We start from the raw sequence: 17,935 nt of genomic DNA, 5'->3' as shown, positions 1-17,935 counted from the left end.
TGCTCTCTGCTCTGGAGAAGAAATCTCTAAGGTCGTCTCTGGCCCCACTATCATATTATCAGATAAATAGCATTATTTGGCACTGTTAGCCACTCCATCCTTGAAATTCCCTTTCCTTGGTTTCCAAGAAGTCGTGCTATCTTGGATTTTCTTCTGCTTTTATGATTGTTCTATTTTTTTTTGGTATAATTAATCTACAGTTACATGAGGAACATTATGGTTACCAGACTCCCCCCATCACCAAGTCCCCTGAACAAACCCCATTACAGTCACTGTCCATCAGCACAGTAAGATGCTGTAGAGTCACTACCTGTCTTCTCTTCTGCACAGCCCTCCCCGTGCCCCCCCACATTATACATGCTAATCGTAAAGCCCCCTTTCTTCCCCCTCTTATCCTTCCCTACCCTCCCATCCTCCCAAGTCCCTTTCCCTTTGACAACTGTTAGTCCATTCCTGGGTTCTGTGTTTCTGCTGTTGTTTTGTCTTTTGGATGGTGGTGATCCTTACTGGTGTGAGATGATATCTCATTATGGTTTTAATTTGCATTTCTCTGATGACTAGTGATGTGGAGCATCTTTTCATGTGTCTGTTGCCCATCTGAATTTTGTCTTTGGAGAAGTGTCTGTTCAGCTCCTCTGCCCATTTTTTAATTGGACTTTTTGCTTTTTGTTTGTTGAGGTGCGTGAGCTCTTTATATGTTTTGGATGTCAACCCTTTATGGAATCTGTCATTTTTGAATATATTCTTCCATACTGTAGCATGTCTTTTTGTTCTATTGATGGTGTCCTTTGCTGTACAGAAGCTTTTCAGCTTGTTATAGTCCCACTTGTTCATTTTTTGCTTTTGTTTCCCTTGCCCAGGGAGATGTGTTCATGAAGAAGTCACTCATGTTTATGTCCAAGAGATTTTTGCCTATGTTTTTTTCTAAGAGTTTTATGGTTTCATGACTTACATTCAAGTCTTTGATCCATTTCGAATTTACTTTTGTGTATGCGGTTAGACAATGATCCAGTTTCATTCTCTTACATGTAGCTGTCCAGTTTTGCCACCACCGACTGTTGAAGAGGCTGTCATTTCCCCATTTTATGTCCATGGCTCCTTTATCATATATTAATTGACCATATATGTTTGGGTTAATGTCTGGAGTCTCTATTCTGTTCCACTTGTCTGTGGGTCTGTTCTTGTGCCAGTATCAAATTGTCTTGATTACTGTTTCTTTGTAGAACAGCTTGAATTTGGGAAGCAAGATTCCCCCTACTTTATTCTTCCTTCTCAGGATTGCTTTGACTGTTTGGGATCTTTTGTAGTTCCATGTGAATTTTAAAACTATTTGTTCCAGTTTGTTGAAGAATGTTGTTGGTATTTTGATAGTAATTGCATTGATTCTGTAGATTACTTTAGGTAGGATGGCCATTTTGACAATATTAATTCTTCCTAGCCAAGAGCATGGAATGAGTTTCCATTTATTAGTGTCCTCTTTAATTTCTCTTAAGAGTGTCTTGTAGTTTCCAGTGTATAGGTCTTTCACTTTCTTAGTTAGATTTATTCCTAGGTATTTTATTGTTGTTGATGCAATTGTGAATGGAATTGTCTTCCTGATTTCTTTTTCTGTTAATTCATCCTTAGTGTATATAGGAAAGCAACAGATTTTTGTGTATTAATTTTGTATCCTGAAACTTTTCTGATTTCAGTTATTAGTTCTAGTAGTTTTGGAATGGAGTCTTTAGGGCTTTTATGTACAATATCATGTAATCTGCAAATAGTGACAGTTTGACTTCCTCTTTACCAATCTGGATGCCTTGTATTTCTTTGCTTTGCCTAATTGCTGTGGCTAGAACCTCCAGTATTATATTGAATAACAGTGGGGAGAGTGGGCATTCCTGTCTTCTTCCTGATCTTAGAGGAAAAGCTTTCAGCTTCTTGCTGCTAAGTATGATGTTTTCTGTGTCTTTGTCATATATGGCCTTTATTATGTTGAGGTACTTGCCCTCTATACCCATTTTGTTGAGAGTTTTTATCATGAATGGATGTTGAATTTTGTCAAATGCTTTTTCAGTATGTATGGAAATGATCATGTGGTTTCTGTCCTTCTTTTTGTTGATGTGGTGGATGATGTTGATAGATTTCCGAATGTTGTACCAGCCTTGCATCCCTGAGATGAATCCCTCTTGGTCATGGTTCGTGATACTCTTGATGTACTTTTGAATTCGGTTTGCTAATATTTTGTTGAGTATTTTTGCATCTATGTTCATCAGGGATATTGTTCTGTAATTTTCTTTTTTGGTGGGGTCTTTGCCTGGTTTTGGTATTAGAGTGATTCTGGCTTCATAGAATGAGTTTGGAAGTATTCCCTCCTCTTCTAATTTTTGGAAAACTTTAAGGAGAATGGGTATTATGTCTTCTCTATAAGTCTGATAAAATTCAGTGGTGAATCCATCTGGCCCAGGGGTTTTGTTCTTGGGTGGTTTTTTTATAACCACTGAAATTTCTTTGCTGGTAATTAGTCTATTTAGATTTTTCTTCCTTGGTCAGTCTTGGAAGGTTGTATTTTTCTAGGAAGTTGTCCATTTCTTCTAGGTTTTGCAGCTTGTTAGCATATAGATTTTCATTGTATTCTCTAATAATTTTTTGTATTTCTGTGGGGTCCATCGTGATTTTTCCTGTCTCATTTCTGATTCTGTTGATGTGTGTAGATTCTCTTTTTCTCTTAATAAGTCTGGCTAGGGGCTTATCTATTTTGTTTATTTTTTCAAAGAACCAGCTCTTGGTTTCATTGATTTTTTTCTATTATTTTATTGTCCTCAATTTTATTTATTTCATCTCTAGTCTTTATTATGTCCATCCTTCTGCTGACTTTGGGCCTCATTTTTTCTTCTTTTTCCAGTTCCAATAATTGTGACTTTAGACTATTCATTTGGAAATGTTCTTCCTTCTTTAGATAGGCCTAGATTGCTATATACTTTCCTCTTAAAACTGCTTCCACTGCATCCCACAGTATTTGGAGCTTTATGCTGTCAGTGTCATTTGTTTCCATATATTGCTTGATCTGTGTTTTAATTTGGTCATTGATCCATTGATTATTTAGAAGCATGTTGTTAAGCCTCCATGTGTTTGTGCACCTTTTTTTTCTTTGTACAATTTATTTCTGGTTTTATGCCTTTGTGGTCTGAGAAGTTGGTTGGTAGAATTTCTGTCTTTTTGAACTTTCAAAGGCTCTTTTTGTGGCCTAGTATGTGGTCTATTCTGGAGAATGTTCCATGTGCACTTGAGAAGAATGTGTATCCTGCTGCTTTTGGGTGTAGAGTTCTGTAGATGTCTGTTAAGTCCGTCTGTTCTAGTGTGTTGTTCAGTGCCTCTGTGTCCTTACTTATTTTCTGTCTGGTAGATCTATCCTTTGGAGTGAGTGTCGTGTTGAAGTCTCCTAAAATGAATGCATTGCATTCTATTTTCTCCTTTAATTCAGTTATTATTTATTTCACAAATGTTGCACTCCTGTATTAGGTGCATATATATATTTATAATGGTTACATCCTCTTGTTGGGCTGACCCTTTTATCATTATGCAATGTCCTTCTTTATCTGTTGTTACTTTCTTTATTTTGAAGTCTATTTTGTCTGATACCAGTAGTGCTACACCTGCTTTTTTCTCCCTATTGTTTGCCTGAAATATGTTTTTCCATCCTTTGACTTTTAGTCTGTGTACATCTTTGGGTTTGAGGTGAGTCTCTTGTAAGCAGCATAAAGATGGGTCTTGCTTTTTTATCCATTCTATTACTCTCTGTCTTTTGATTGGTGTATTCAGTCCATTTACAGTTAGGGTGATTATTGAAAGATATGTACTTATTGCCATTGCAGGCTTTAGATTTGTGGTTACCAATAGTTCAGGGTTAACTTCTTTCCTATCTGTCTAACTTAACTCACTTATTAAGCTATTATAACCACAGTCTAATGATTCTTTATATCTCTCCCTTATTATTCATCCTCCTCCATTCTTTAATGTTAAGTGTTTTATTCTGTGTTCTTTTGTGTTTCCTTTGACTGCTTTTGTGAGTATTTGATTTTATTTTTTGCCCTTAGTTAGTATTTGGTTGGTCTCCTTTCTTTGGTGTGATTTAATTTTCTCTGGTGACATCTATTTAGCCTTAGGAGTGCTTCCATCTAGAGCAGTCCCTCTAAAATACCCTATAGAGGTGGTTTGTGGGAGGCAAATTCCCTCAACATTTGCTTTTCTGGGAATTGTTTAATCCCTCCTTCATATTTAAATGATAATCATACTGGATACAATATTCTTGGTTGAAGGCCCTTCTGTTTCATTCATGCCCTTCTCTTCTGGCCTGTAAGGTTTCTGTTGAGAAGTCTGATGATAGCCTGATGGGTTTTCCTTTGTAGGTGACCTGTTTTTCTCTCTCTGGCTGCCTTTAATACTCTGTTCTTGTCTTTGATCTTTGCCATTTTAATTACTATATTTGTTCTCCTTGGATCCTTTGTGTTGGGAGTTCTGTGGGCCTCCATTTTCTGAGAGACCATTTCCTCCCCCAGTTTGGGGAAGTTTTCAGCAATTATTTCTTCAAAGACACTTTCTATCCCTTTCTCTCTCTCTTCTTGTTGTGGTAACCCTATAATGCAAATATTGTTCCATTTGGATTGGTCTCACAGTTCTGGTAATATTCTTTCATTCCTGGAGGTCCTTTTATCTCTCTCTGCCTCAGCTTCTCTGTGTTCCTGTTCTCTGATTTCTATTCCATTAATGGCGTCTTGCACCTCATCCAGTCTGCTCTTAAGTCCTTCCAGAGATTGTTTTATTGCTATATTTTCCCTCCCAACTTTATCCTTTAACTCTTGCATATTACTCTGCAGTTCCATCAGCATGGTTATGACCTTTATTTTTAATTCTTTTTCAGGGAGATTGTTAAGTCTATCTCGCCAGGCCGTCTCTCAGGGGTTGTGTGGGTAATTCTGGACTGGACCAAATTCTTCCTCCTTTTCATGGTGATACACATAGCTGTAGGCAGGTAGCACTTTTGTCAGCTGGAGAACAAAGTCCTTTACTGCTTTCTGGTAGCCTTGCCATTCTCTGCTGCCTTTGTCAGTTATCCACACTCCTGGAGCAGCTTCTGGGTTAATCCCATAAGCTGCTGTGGGCGGGGTCTCAGTCAGAGTAGCACAGAGCTCTGTGGGGAGTGGCAAGAACACCAGCTGTGCTCTCTTATGAGAGCGGCGCCCCTGCCAAGAAGGTGCATACTGGCAGCAGCCTTTGTTCTGGCCTGGGTGGCTGTGTGCTGGGAGGAGATTCTGAGCAACTGCTGGGGATACAGCTGCTCCTGGGCCCCTATGGTGCTGCTGTCACCAGTGTGTGTGTCTCCTAGGCACCTCTGGCACTGCTGTTGCTGCACGCAGTCACTGCCCACCATGGGTGTGTGCAGCCACTCTCCCGCTGCTGGGCTGGTGTGTCAGGACCTGTGCCAGCCATTTTAATGACTGGCTGGCTGCTTATAACCCTGAGGGGCTTCAGAGCTGTGCTGCCACCCAGGGGGTTAGGTCGCCTGGAGTTCCTTGGGATTCCCAGCTGCTGGGCTGAATGTGCCAGGATGATTTCGTTTAGCTGTGAGTTCCCTGTCCCTTTAAGACTTTCAAAAAGCACTCACTTTTCTTTTGTCCTGGGGGAACCAGCTGTGGTGACCCGCTTGCACATTTTATTTTTCCATTTCTCTAATATCCAGCACACCATGCACCGTGTGTCTGTGGTCCCAGTGTGGATTACTAGAGCTCATTGTTTAGCAGTCCTGTTCTTTCACTCCCTCCCCTCTCTGACTCCTTTCTTCCCAACCAGGATCTGGGGTTGGGGTGGGGGCACTTGGGTCCCACAAGGCCATGGCTTGTATTTTACCCCCTTTGTGTGATGCTAAGTTCTAGCAAATGTAGATGTAGCCTGGCTGTTGTACTATATCCACTGGTCTCTCTTTTAGGAATAGTTATATTTGTTGTATTTTCAAAAATATATATGTTTTTGGGAGGAGATTTCTGCTGAACTACTCATGCCACCATCTTGGTTCCTACCCCCTGATTGTTCTTTTAAAAAAATTCCTCTGTATGTTCCTTTTCCTTTACCTAGCTTTTATTTTTATTTTGAAAGCATTTACTGAATAAGTAGTGCATATATGGATGTGAAGAAAATATTCAATGAAAGATGAAGGTCCCTTCCCACTTCTGTCCTTCAGTCCCATCTCAGTCAGCCCATCATCTTTACCAGTGTTGCTGGGCAGCTGCATTTGGGGAGGTCTCTCCCTGTGCACTAGGTGAAACCGCAGCCTGGATCGGGGAGGTTTCTTGACTCTGACTGAGAAAGAATTCTCAAACAGGTTGGATGAGTGTAGGTAAGGAAGGAGTTCATTACAGTGAGAGTAGCTGCGAATGTCAGCAGGTGTGCAGGAAGCAGAGAGCAAGGAAGAGCACAGGAAGGAAAGGGAAGCTCATTGAACTTCTGCTTGGCATACCGTGCCAACTCCTAAAACCAGGGTCACCTGGCATCCACTGCCTGCCTGAATCTGCATGGCATGGGAACTAAGCCCCTACTACCCCAGGATTTGGGGAGCCACAGAGCACTGGATGGAGTGAGATTATGTTCTGAGAACTTCCCAAAGGCAAGAAAAGACATTTTCAGGCAGGCTAATAAAGAGCATGATCGTACAGCTGCAGTCTTATCCAGGTCACCAAGGTGATGTGAACTTGCAAGCCCAAATCACAGATCTCAGTAGCCCCTCCCTACTTGTCTGAAGTAGAACAGAGAGGGAGAAGACTTGTGCTTAAGTCTAGAAAATCGAATGAAATAGCAAAGTAAAAAGATACCACTGGAAGAGCACAGAAACAATGCTCAGTAAGTTAAGCAGTGAAGAGGCTTTATTTAAGGCAAAAAGTACACACTCAAAGAAAGAAGAGTATGGGCCATCTCAGAGAGGAGGTGCATTCAGTGGCTTAGGATTCTTTCCTCTGAGGCTTTCAAAAATGGGGCAAAGCGTGGAGGGGAGGGGGCATAGGCTTGACACGTGGTCATATGATATCTCTATCTGATGAGAGACATTATGTCACCATCCACAGTCAATTCTCTAGATGTTCTACAAGATAAACTTAACACAAGGAATTTATTAATCCTGTTCTTCATCAAGATAGTGGTTTCCCTCAAGCATTGGGGACTTATTATTCAGGCCTACTTAAGAGAGTGTCAGGTATTGTCTGATTAGCATAAAATACATTAGGAATCTTACCTCCTAAGTCCCTGGATTTAAAATATAATCAGCCTTAAGATGGAGTGCCCCCTGTTCTAACTATACTGTTTATATCTCAGCATTTTTCATCATAGGCAGAAAAATTTAATCATCATGCTTGTTGTATGTCCCTTCCCTGTCTCCTCAGGACAGTTAATTTGCATTATCCCTGACTTCTCTTTTATCCTTATCAATTTCCATTAATTTCTGTCATATCTACCTTCTAATTATTTCTCCAACCTATCAATTTCTCTCCCTTTCCATCACCACCTGCATAAAATGTGCCAACATCTTCTCTAACCTGTATTTCTGTACTAGCTGCCTAATATTTTTTGTCATGTCTTTCTCTATTTCATTCTCGGCCTAATAGTCAGCATGTTCAAACTGGTTCATATCATTCCCTTGCTTAAACAGGTTTATTGGCTTCTTCTTCTTTTTCTTATCCTCCCCTTCCTTCTCCTTCTTTTCTTACTTTTCTCTACTTTCTTTAGGGTAAAATCCAAATTCTTTAATATGACTGACAAGGTGTGCATGCCTTGTTCCTTATCTGCACCTCTAGCATGATCTCTTAATACTAGCAGCACACAGTACACCCCACCATTCCATCACCACCATAAGAGCCAGTCCTATGGAAAAGTTCTGGAATGTATAATAGTCTCCTTTGCCTTGGGCATTTGCACATGCTGCTCCCTCTGTCTGGACTCTCCTGTCTCAGCTATGTCTGTCTGTCTCTAACTACCCATTTGTTTTTAGATCTTACACATGACTTCTTCCTAAGCTTTCCCTGATGCTCCTACCATTGTAAGTCTAGGCTATGTACTTCCTGTAGGATCTTGTCTTTTCCCCATCACAATACTTATTAAGTAGTATTGCAATGCCTATTTATGTACCTAAGTCCCCTAGGAGACTTTGGACTCCACATGGGCTTCAGATTCATTCATTTAATCATTTGGATTGAGGTGGTAGTAATATAATGGCATTTTGATTAGAGTTGAATCCTTAACTGTCTAGTTCTTGGCATGCAACTGTCACTAATAACATTCATTTGTTGCATGTATGGATGAATGAATAAATTCTGGCATTTTTCTAGTGTAACCTAATGTTTGTACTTAAAATTTTGTGTCAGTTTTTTTCCTTTAATATACTAGGATATACTGCTGTAGCATTGTATAGAAATAGTCACATCAAGGGAATTTATTTTCTTTAGTGTTACAAGGCCACATGGATTAGTAATTCTTCCTCTTAATGTCTCCTCACTTTATCCTTGACAGTAATATTTCCTCCCAGCTACTGGTGGATTAAAAGCTCTTCAGTGCCCTCCTACTCTTGTACTACAAGGCACAGTACCGGATCCACCCCTATAAAGCTCAGTCTAGCTCCACTTTACTCCAGAACTATTGGTAAGGAGACAGTTTCAGGCAAGTGGGACTCAGGCCTTTATCTTGGGGATGGAGGGTAAGAAGTCTGATTCCCTGAGGGGTCTCCAATATAATTTGTTTTAAATTATGATTGTTTATATATAAAAATAATCTCCATAAAAAATGATTAGGGGAAATTTGGAAGATACACAAGCAAGAAAATAAAAATCACCCAGAATCTCATCACATAGCAACTCTATCTTTTTGGAGGGTAATATCACCCATTCCATGGTTTCAGTGGCCACCTATAATTCCAAATCTGTCCTTCCTCTTGAACCTCTTCCTGTGCTCTAGATGGGTGTGTTTACCTCCTCATTCAGTATCTTCTCTGGCTTGTCCTGGCAGCATTTTAATTCGCATGTTCAAAATGGAAGCACCCATTATCCCCCTCTCCCCACTGTCTCCTCTCCATACATGTGTGGTTCACGCTTCACAGCAGTGCTTGCTATGGCTGGGAGCTCCTGGAGGTCATGAGTTGTGCCTTCAGCAATGCAAGCCCACCACCTTACAGAGGTCCCAGCACATGGGGAGAACCAACAGGTAATTAGGGAACCACTAAATGCAAGTCTGGGGCTCTACTGATTTTGACCATTGCTTTAGGGAGGAGTGGAGGATGGGGCAACTGCAGGGAGATGCCCTGTGCATGGAGATTTTTCCTGGTTCGCTTTCCTGAATTCAGTCCTTGAACACCACTGTCGGTGGTGTTCCCTAGGTGGACGCCACCTGAGGGAGGAAAATTTAGGGGTGTGGAGCTCCCTGCTCCAGCCTGCCTGCTGTCAGGGCTCACACACACCCTGACCTGGGGTGTGTCCAGGCCTCCTCTGCCTGAGCATCTGGCGGATGGCGGCGGTGATCTCGCGGCTGCGCAGGCTGTAAACGAGTGGGTAGAGCAGCGGCATGACATTGTTGTAGATGAGCGCCAGGGTGCGGTCCTGCCATGGGGAGTAGCTGGCCTTGGGGCGCACGAACATGAAGGTGGTGCAGCAATAGTGTAGCACGGTGACGGCCAGGTGCAAGGCTCAGGTGGAGGCTGCCTTGTGCTGGCCACCGGGGCAGCGCAGGCGCCGCAGGACGGTGACAATGGCGCCATAGGAGGCCAGAATGAGCAGCGAGGGCATCAGCAGTAGCACGAGGCAGGCGCCCGGCAAGGGCAGCTCATTGGTGCAGCTCCACGTGCAGGCCCGGTGCAGCAGCGCCGTGATGTCACAGAAGAAGTGCACCAGCAGACGGGAGCTGCAGAAAGGCAGGTGGAAGATGGCCAGCGTGAGCCCCACCGACACCACCAGCCCCCCGAGGCAGCAGACCAGGGCTAGCGGTGCGCACACCCGGGAGCTCAGCAAAGCTGTATAATGCAGCAGGTGGCAGATGGCCACATAGTGGTCATAGGCCACAGTGGCCTGTAGGAACCACTCAGCGCCCCCCAGTCCCACGAACATCTGCATCTGAACCTCGCAGGCCAGAAAGGAGATGGGCTGCCACTGCCGAGGCCAGATGTGGCCAGGTCAGCCAGGACGCGGGGCACCACCACCAGTGTGTAGCAGAGCTCGATGGCTGACAGCTGGCACAGGAAGAGCAGCATCGGCGGCCGGCTGGGCACTGAGACTACGCCCACTAGAATGAGCAGGTTTCCACTGAGCGTGGCCAGGTGCACGGCCAGCAAAGGCAAGAAGAGCATAGGCCTCAGCTGTGGGAACTCAGAGAAGCCCGGAAGGAGAAAGACGCAGGGCTCAGTGGCATTGCTGGGGCTGGCCATGTACCGGCCACCCAGAGATGCCTATGGGAAAGAAACTGGGGAAGGGAGAGCTTGTGGGGCAGGGGGAAGGAGTAGTGGCTGTAGACAGGGGACAGCGCTTACCACTTGTTCAGAAAAGTGGTGCAGTTATTCTTGCCTCCTGGCCTGTTGCTTTCTCAACATGCTCTTTTCAACCAAGCCTATTTTTAGGCCCTTTCTTTACAGTGCCTCACTCCTGGCTACTTACAAAGAATTCCCTGCCTTTGACTCCAGTTACTGTTCTGCGATCCTATGTAGCCATGAGTGTTGTCCATCTGAGCCTGAACTCCCCAAGGCGGGAAGTGAGTCTGCAGGACCTGATTCACTTTCTTCCTCCCTGCCCTCCTCTGTCACTGCCGAGTTGCCTTTCTGTGTTGTGTCACAGAATCACAAAGACAGAAGCAGATAAGGACCTTAGTGATCATCTCAGACACAACTTCATAATTTTAAAGAGGAAAATAAAGCTGGTATGTGTGTGTGAAGGCTTAACTGCTTATAGAAAGTTAAGAAAAGAATCTGGGTTTCTGAGGCTGAATCCAGAACTTCTCATGGCTCTTTATGTAGTCATAAAAACGGTCACTGACATCAGTCAATCAGTCAGTCAATCTGTTTTTATTTAGCCTTAAATAGACACCTAGGTCTCTGCCAGTTGGGGAGGCAGACACTGAAGGCAGTAGGGGCTGGTTAATGGGAGGGCCTCACTGGGTACATCAGAAACAATACCTCCCTAACATTTTTATGAATACTCTGTCAACATGAGGTAAAGTGATGTGTATCTGTTCTGACTTGCCTTTCAGAGTTCGCAGTGTGTTCCAAATTTGCCAACTGAATACAGCTTCTTTCTAAGCATTATCTAGTGATTCATTTTCAGGCAACATTTGGAAAACATTGATAGCATGCAGTTCAGTGGCAGCTGTTACACACCTCTGTGGCGGGGTGTGGGAAGAAACATGAATTTGTAAATGCAAAGTAGAGAAGGATGTTTGATTTTTTCCAGTCGTTACTAATGATATCTCCTTTATTTATCTCTTAAGTAAATTATCTTTAATTGTAACTCAATTGCTATTTCCTCTTATTGACCCTTTGAGTCACTGTTGATAATCAGTGTTGGAATTTGTGCATATTGTTATAGCACAGAGTGTAACAGCAATAAAGCTGGGTAAAGGGCAGCAGGTAAATTGGGTAGAAGAACTGGTAGGAATTGGAAGAGCTCGGTTTTTACTGTTGAATGCTCCTCTTTGAAGGGAGACTTCTGAGGAATTATTTTACCAGTATTGCCTATTCTCTTTCTTGTCATGTGAATGAAGCACCTTCAAATACAAGTCCACAGTCTTGTGGAGGAGAAGTCTGGAGGGTTTTGGGTGGGTGGCAGAAGGTGTTATCACTTCCTATCTGTTTCAGAGCCCTTACTTTTTTTGGTTTTGTCTTTGGCCAGCATTCATTCTTTTGAGTGCATTTGACAAGCCTGTGTTGAGCCCCTGTTCCTTGCCAGGTGCAGCTTAGGTGTGAACCAGATGCCTGGCTTCCCTGGAGGTCCAGGCGGGACAAAACTGAAGGTCCCAGGGCAGCTCTCTTCCCTCTGCCTCGGCTTGCCTTTTCTTTACTTCTGCCTTTTCATCTCTTTAGGGACAGGGAGACAGAGACACCCCAGTTCTTTCTCCTTCGTGTTCATACTGCACAGAAATGCAGATGACCAGAAGGTTGGGTGGTGGCACCCATAACTGTAGTTCAAGGTGTATCATGTTTTACAAACAAGGTCCTATAAAGAAGGCCAGATAGGTCAGTTCAATCAAAAGGAGAATCAGGAGTCTTTTTCTTTGTTCAGAATATTTAGAAGAATTTGTCCCAAACTCTAGGAGTGTTTTTCAGAAATATCCTTTCTCTGGGAAGGAAAGGGAGAATCAGACACTCACACAACTTGAATTTGGTCTGTTCAAAAACCAGCTCCACTGCAGTGGGAGAATCTTCAGGGGAAAAAATAATGTTGTAGGGCCTGCCTGAGCCACCTCCCTGCTGGCGGGGGAGAAGGCAGAGAGTTGCGCTCTTCCAGTGGCTAAGAATATCGACAGTAATCCTTCCTTAAGAGAAGTTGGCAGGCAAATGCTCATAAGGACTTTGCACATTTAACTCACATTTGCTGAGGTACATGGACCCTTATATCCATCTTATAGATGAGGAAATTGAAGCCTAAAGGAATTAAATATGTCATGTAGGTAGTTAGTGGTAAAGCCAGGCTTTACACCCAAGCAATCTAGGCCCTGAGAGTCCACGATCTTAGCCCCACACAGCTTTCCTTCCTTACGCCTCTCCTAAAACATCCTCCTCATGTGGGACACGCCCTATCCAGCTTCCCGCATCTCCCACCTTCCCTTGCCCAGGAATTACCTGTACTCTCCTTGGCGTTCTGCCTCAGGTTCCCCTTTGCTGACATTCTCTTGGGGACATGTGGATGTGAGCAGTGATGAAGATAAGCTAAGATAGCAAACCTAAACATAATTTCTCTTTAGCTTTGATATTCAATGCTGCTGCTTGTTATTTTTCCAGCAGAGCTGCTGTGCTAATAGTGTGGGGCTCCTTGGAGCACCCAAAGGGTAATGAAATGGCTGGCTGGTGGCCCAGGACATCTGGGTGTGGCTAGAAGCCTAACTGGGCTGGGGCTGCAGATCTGGGATTTTATTTCCATTGTGCAGAATAATTGAAATTATCTGTAACAATGATGTTTTAATTGGTCATTTTAATAGTCAGTTGAAGTACTTCTAAAAAGAGGTTGTGGAATGAGAGATTTGAGAGGCAAGTCAGCCCCTCCAGGTCTAGAGGATTCTATAGAATGCTGAACTGGAATGGGGCTCAAAGAGTAAATAGTCCAGATCCTCATGTTATGTAGCAAGGGAGGCCCTGAGAGGTCACATAACCAGCCTGGGTTCTCACTGCTGTCTGTTGGCTGCAGAGTTGGTAAAGGACCCAGGTCTCATAGCTCTTGGTTGATGGTTATATTTCTGCCAGAATTGTCTACCGGAGTAGACCTTAGCCTATTGATCTAGTTTTAGTGTTTACAAAAACATCAAAGTAGAGATCACAGAAAAATCAGATCTTTCTAATTTTAGAAGATTATAAATATTCCTGAACATCCCTGACATGACTTAATAACCTGTCAGGAGCCTCTAGTCTGTGGATTTATACAAGTTGTTCTGAAATCTGTTTTCATCTAATGCTTCTGTTTAGGAAGAACACACACTATACCTTCAGAAAGATAGTCTCTCTTTTCCTTAATGCTCGGTGAGGTAGACAGGGTTCTTATAGTGTAAATTTTTGCCTTATTATTCACTGGATGCTTGATTTGGAGTGGGGACAAGTTAATTAACACTTTCAAAGCCTCACCTCCTCACTGGTAAATGGGGTAACAAAGAAGGAACTTTGTGAGGATCCCATGAGGTAACATGTAAGAAATAACACAGAACCCCACAGACAGTGGGTACATAAAAAGACTGAAAAGAATTCTCATCTTTTATCTCATCCTTTGTGACTTAAAGGCTTGGGTCATATTTCATCTGAGGATTCATCTTTCCACCATGAAAAATCTCCTCATCTCTTGATCGTGTTCTTTCTGTCACTTTTCTGATAACTTTTCTGTCTTTCTGGGGTCCAGGAAGCAGAGGTGACATTGTATTCTGATTTAGGAAACTCATGGGGAGTTAAGTAGACATAGATGTAGATAAATCTGTATCTTATTTACCTACCTGTCTTTCTATCTATCTATCTATCTATCTATCTATCTATCTATCTATCTATCTATCTATCTATCTATCATCTATCTTTCTATCTATCTGTCTCCCTATCTATCATTATCTCTCTCCCACCCTCTCTCTCTTTTTCTGTCTTTCCACTTATATTCTCTTAGGGTTTCTATTGTCTTCAAAAGACCATACAGATTATGGAAGAAGATATCTGTAGAGTCAAGTTATGATTCATCCACTTACCAGTCCATTACCTTTGGGTGATGTACTCCATTTTCCTGACTCTCAGTCTTTTTACATCTGAATGGAGATACTGGTGTCTAAATCACAGTGTTGCTGTGAGAAGTAGATACACTGCAAAGGAAGCCCACAGCACAGTGTCAGGCACAAAGTAGGCAACAAGAGATAGTTATTAATTATATTATAACCCAACTTCTATACATACCAGCCTTTGAGCTCCATCTACATAACATGATAACTATAATTTGTGTGACTCCTTTTCCTACACTATCAGCCTTTTCCTTGGTTTATGCCAGATAACTTGAAAGTCATAATTCACATCTATTTGCATTATTATGTATGTCAACCTTAGATTTGTTTTCTGAAGTAAAATCCCTTGAATTACAATACATTTGCCGTTTCTTGCTCTGTCATTCAAACTTATTTTTTAGTGTTTTTTTCTCATTAGTAACTTGGTAATTTCTTTACTTAGAGGAGCTAAATATTATCCCTGATGTAGAAATTTCACTGGGTACCTCCTCATTCAACCATTTATGGTCCCATGCTTGAGCCCGGGGATATGTGCCTCTTTTCTGGCATGGTGTTTCTGTCTTGTGAGCCAATTCCTTTTACAGGATAAAGCAGTATACTGAGTCCTTCATGACTAAATTTGGTAAGATAGCTTGTCAAAAGCTTTTGAAAATAAATGCAGGAAATCCTTTTATTTAGTTTCTTGTTGGCATCTTTATCCCCTAAAATCATTTAAGGAGATTTAATAGGGAATGCTTTCCTTACATAGATAATCTTGCTTTTTTCCCTTTATGTTGTTTTCTGAAGTATTGAGTGATTCTACACATTACAAAAATTCGATGCCCTGATTTTTTTGTCTACTCTGGAGCTCTTCTGAAAGTGATGGTTACAAGGGCAATGTTTTATTTCTCCAGCTCTGGGTCAACATGTTACCTTGGGTTTTGCATTTTGGCCAACATTTATTCTACAGGTTTCTTGATAAGTCAGAATTACAACAATGTGAGCACCTCTGTTTAAGCTCCCTGAATAGTTGCCACAGTTAGTTCTCTTTTCTCTAAAAATCAATTGTGGGATTTGGACTCTGAGTAAAGTATCATTTCAGGCTCTCTCCTCTCTTTTATTTTTATCTGTAAAGGAGCTTTGAACTGTACAAACCTAGGAATCCTACTAATTTTGGAGCTGGCTTTCTGCCTTTGATACTTTTAAAGAAACTCCTTGCTTAGGTAAAGTAGCACCCATATAAACTAATATCTCTGACCCAGGTTTCCACCTGAGGAAGAGGAAAATGCTTCAAAACAAGCACTTTAATGTTCAACATCAATATTATCTGGCAAAGAGACTGTCCTAATTCTGGGACCACCACGGTCAACTTTATCACACATAAATGTGTGATTATTGTACTGTTAGAGTTTGAAAAGTATTCTGGGCCTGATGATCAATCATTGTCTACTTGAAAAAATATTAGCATCTTTGCTCTAAAGGGGTACTGGTTTATTTTAAAATTTTATTTTCAAAATCAACTCTCATTGTCCAGGAAGTCAATTTTAATAGGCTTGAAAATACTTTTCATTTCTAAATTGCACCTTGTGTTACAAAACAGCCAGAGGGCTCCCTTCAAAAACCTGGAAGACCTTTTTCCTACAAGATGCTATTTTTTTCTTGTTGATCATAGACTAGACTGAGAGCTGGAACTAAGTAATGGTGAGGCAGCTGCTTGGAGGAGGAAGTCAAGGACACATCAGTTGTGCCAGGGTATATTTATGATTAATTAAAATGCAAAACAAAATCAAAACACTGGTGAGAAAAAAATGTTGATCTCCTGAGTCAGCCACCTTGCAGGAGAGAGCTCTGCTGATACCTGTGGGTCAGAAAACCCTTCACCAGCCCACCTGAGAGGTGTGTGCATGATAATGGCTTCAGGAGCTCTTTCCAAAGGGACCCTCTCCCACCTTTGTGCTACCCACCCTTCAGTTTCCAGGCTAGACCCCTATGGTTGCTGTGAAAGGCAAATGACTAAATGGAACGAAATGGACAATACATGGTTCTTCCAGCCTGAGGGTGGGTTCTGATGGGGGCCCAAGTGTTCTTTGAAGGGAGAGGGTCTGTGGTTGGTGACAGGACTCTCCTGTTTTAGAAGGGAAAGCTCAGGCAAAAGAGATGCATCTGGGCAAAGTCATTCAGTTAAAGTAGAACGTAGATGTCCTGGTCCGCAGCTGCCTTGTGTTCCCCGTGCTCAGACCTACCTGCACTCAGGATCGAAGGTTCCCCAAGTCAGAGCAGAACACTTGAACCCCATGTGCTCCATGATGTGCTGGTGTGGGGCACCGACTCTGCCCTCTGGAGAGTGGTGGCGTGGGGAGAAATGCTTCTCTCACAGGCATCGTCTCCTCCAGGCAAACCAGGCTGGGAAGTGCTTTCGTTTCCTTATCTCCATGCTGTACTCTGGGTGTTCCTTTCTCTTCCTCTGTCCGCCCACCTGCAACCTTCCAGGCTTCTTACCTGGGCTCAGAAAGAGGTCTGACTTGGAAGTGGATGGACAGCAGACTCACATTATGGTGACTGGGTAGAGAGTCCACAGGCCAAATGAGAACCAGGAGGCTAGGGAGTTGTGGTGGGCAGCTGGAGAGAGGCCCTTGAAAGGGGGAGAAAGGGAAATGCATGGCTGTGAGAGGGGAGAGCAGCATCTGACTGATCCTGTAACCCTAGATGGCTTTCTGCCCCTGGAAGTGTGAGGAGGCAGGGAGGAGAGGAGTACTCTAGCCCCTTCCAGAGGGAGGGCAGAATCGTCCTGTGATCAACTCACCACAGAATCCATCCCCAAGGTGGGAGATAAGGGGGCTCAGCACACATGCGATGACGTTCCGGTTGTCCAAGAGAAACAGCTCTTTCTATCCCGGAGGGTCCCCCGCCCCGAGTCCTGTCTCGCTGGTGCCAGCCTCTTCCCCTAGAGGGCTCCTGGTCCTCTCTCATCATGGCAATTCCCATCTCTGCATGCCGGACCAGGTGGCAGCTCCAGGACCTGCAGTGGAGTGTCAGAGGTCTTAATTTATCCAATGGCTAGGGCAGGGGCCGGTTGTTGAGATGCACAAATGATCTCCTTTATTAACTCTCACACATGTGAAGGACCCAGGAAACTGCACTAGGTAGCCCCCAGCAAGGGGTGTTTCTGCCCCTAGGTGACTTTGGCAGGTCCCAGTACATCCTGTGTGTGCATGTGTGTATGTGCATCACCATCATAGGACTGTAGAGGTCCTCTGTTCTAATTTGTATATGCATTCATTTTTTTTCACTAATTGAATAATTCAACACATGTTTGTTGAAAATCTACTATGTTCCAGGCTTTGATCTAGGTACTGGGGTATATAGCTCAGGGAGCAGGACAGCAAAAATTCCTGTCCTGACGGAGCTTACATTCTGAGAAAAAGACATAGACAATACCCAAATTAAGTAAATATATAGCATATTTGCAAATGGTAAGTCCAACGGAGAAAAATAAAGGAGG

The 17,935-nt window shown here is 42.9% G+C and overlaps 1 pseudogene; it reads right to left on the bottom strand.

The window, feature by feature from the left end:
• Positions 1 to 9,455: 9,455 nt before the first annotated feature.
• On the bottom strand, positions 9,456 to 10,432 carry LOC130680187 (olfactory receptor 10AC1-like; annotated as a pseudogene).
• Between the last annotated feature and the right edge of the window lie 7,503 nt (positions 10,433 to 17,935).

This window comes from Manis pentadactyla, chromosome 13, assembly GCF_030020395.1.
Source record: "Manis pentadactyla isolate mManPen7 chromosome 13, mManPen7.hap1, whole genome shotgun sequence".
NCBI classification, from domain to species: domain Eukaryota; kingdom Metazoa; phylum Chordata; class Mammalia; order Pholidota; family Manidae; genus Manis; species Manis pentadactyla.
The sequence above is the reverse complement of the archived record's forward strand: the minus strand, read 5'-3'. Positions and strand labels throughout refer to the sequence as shown.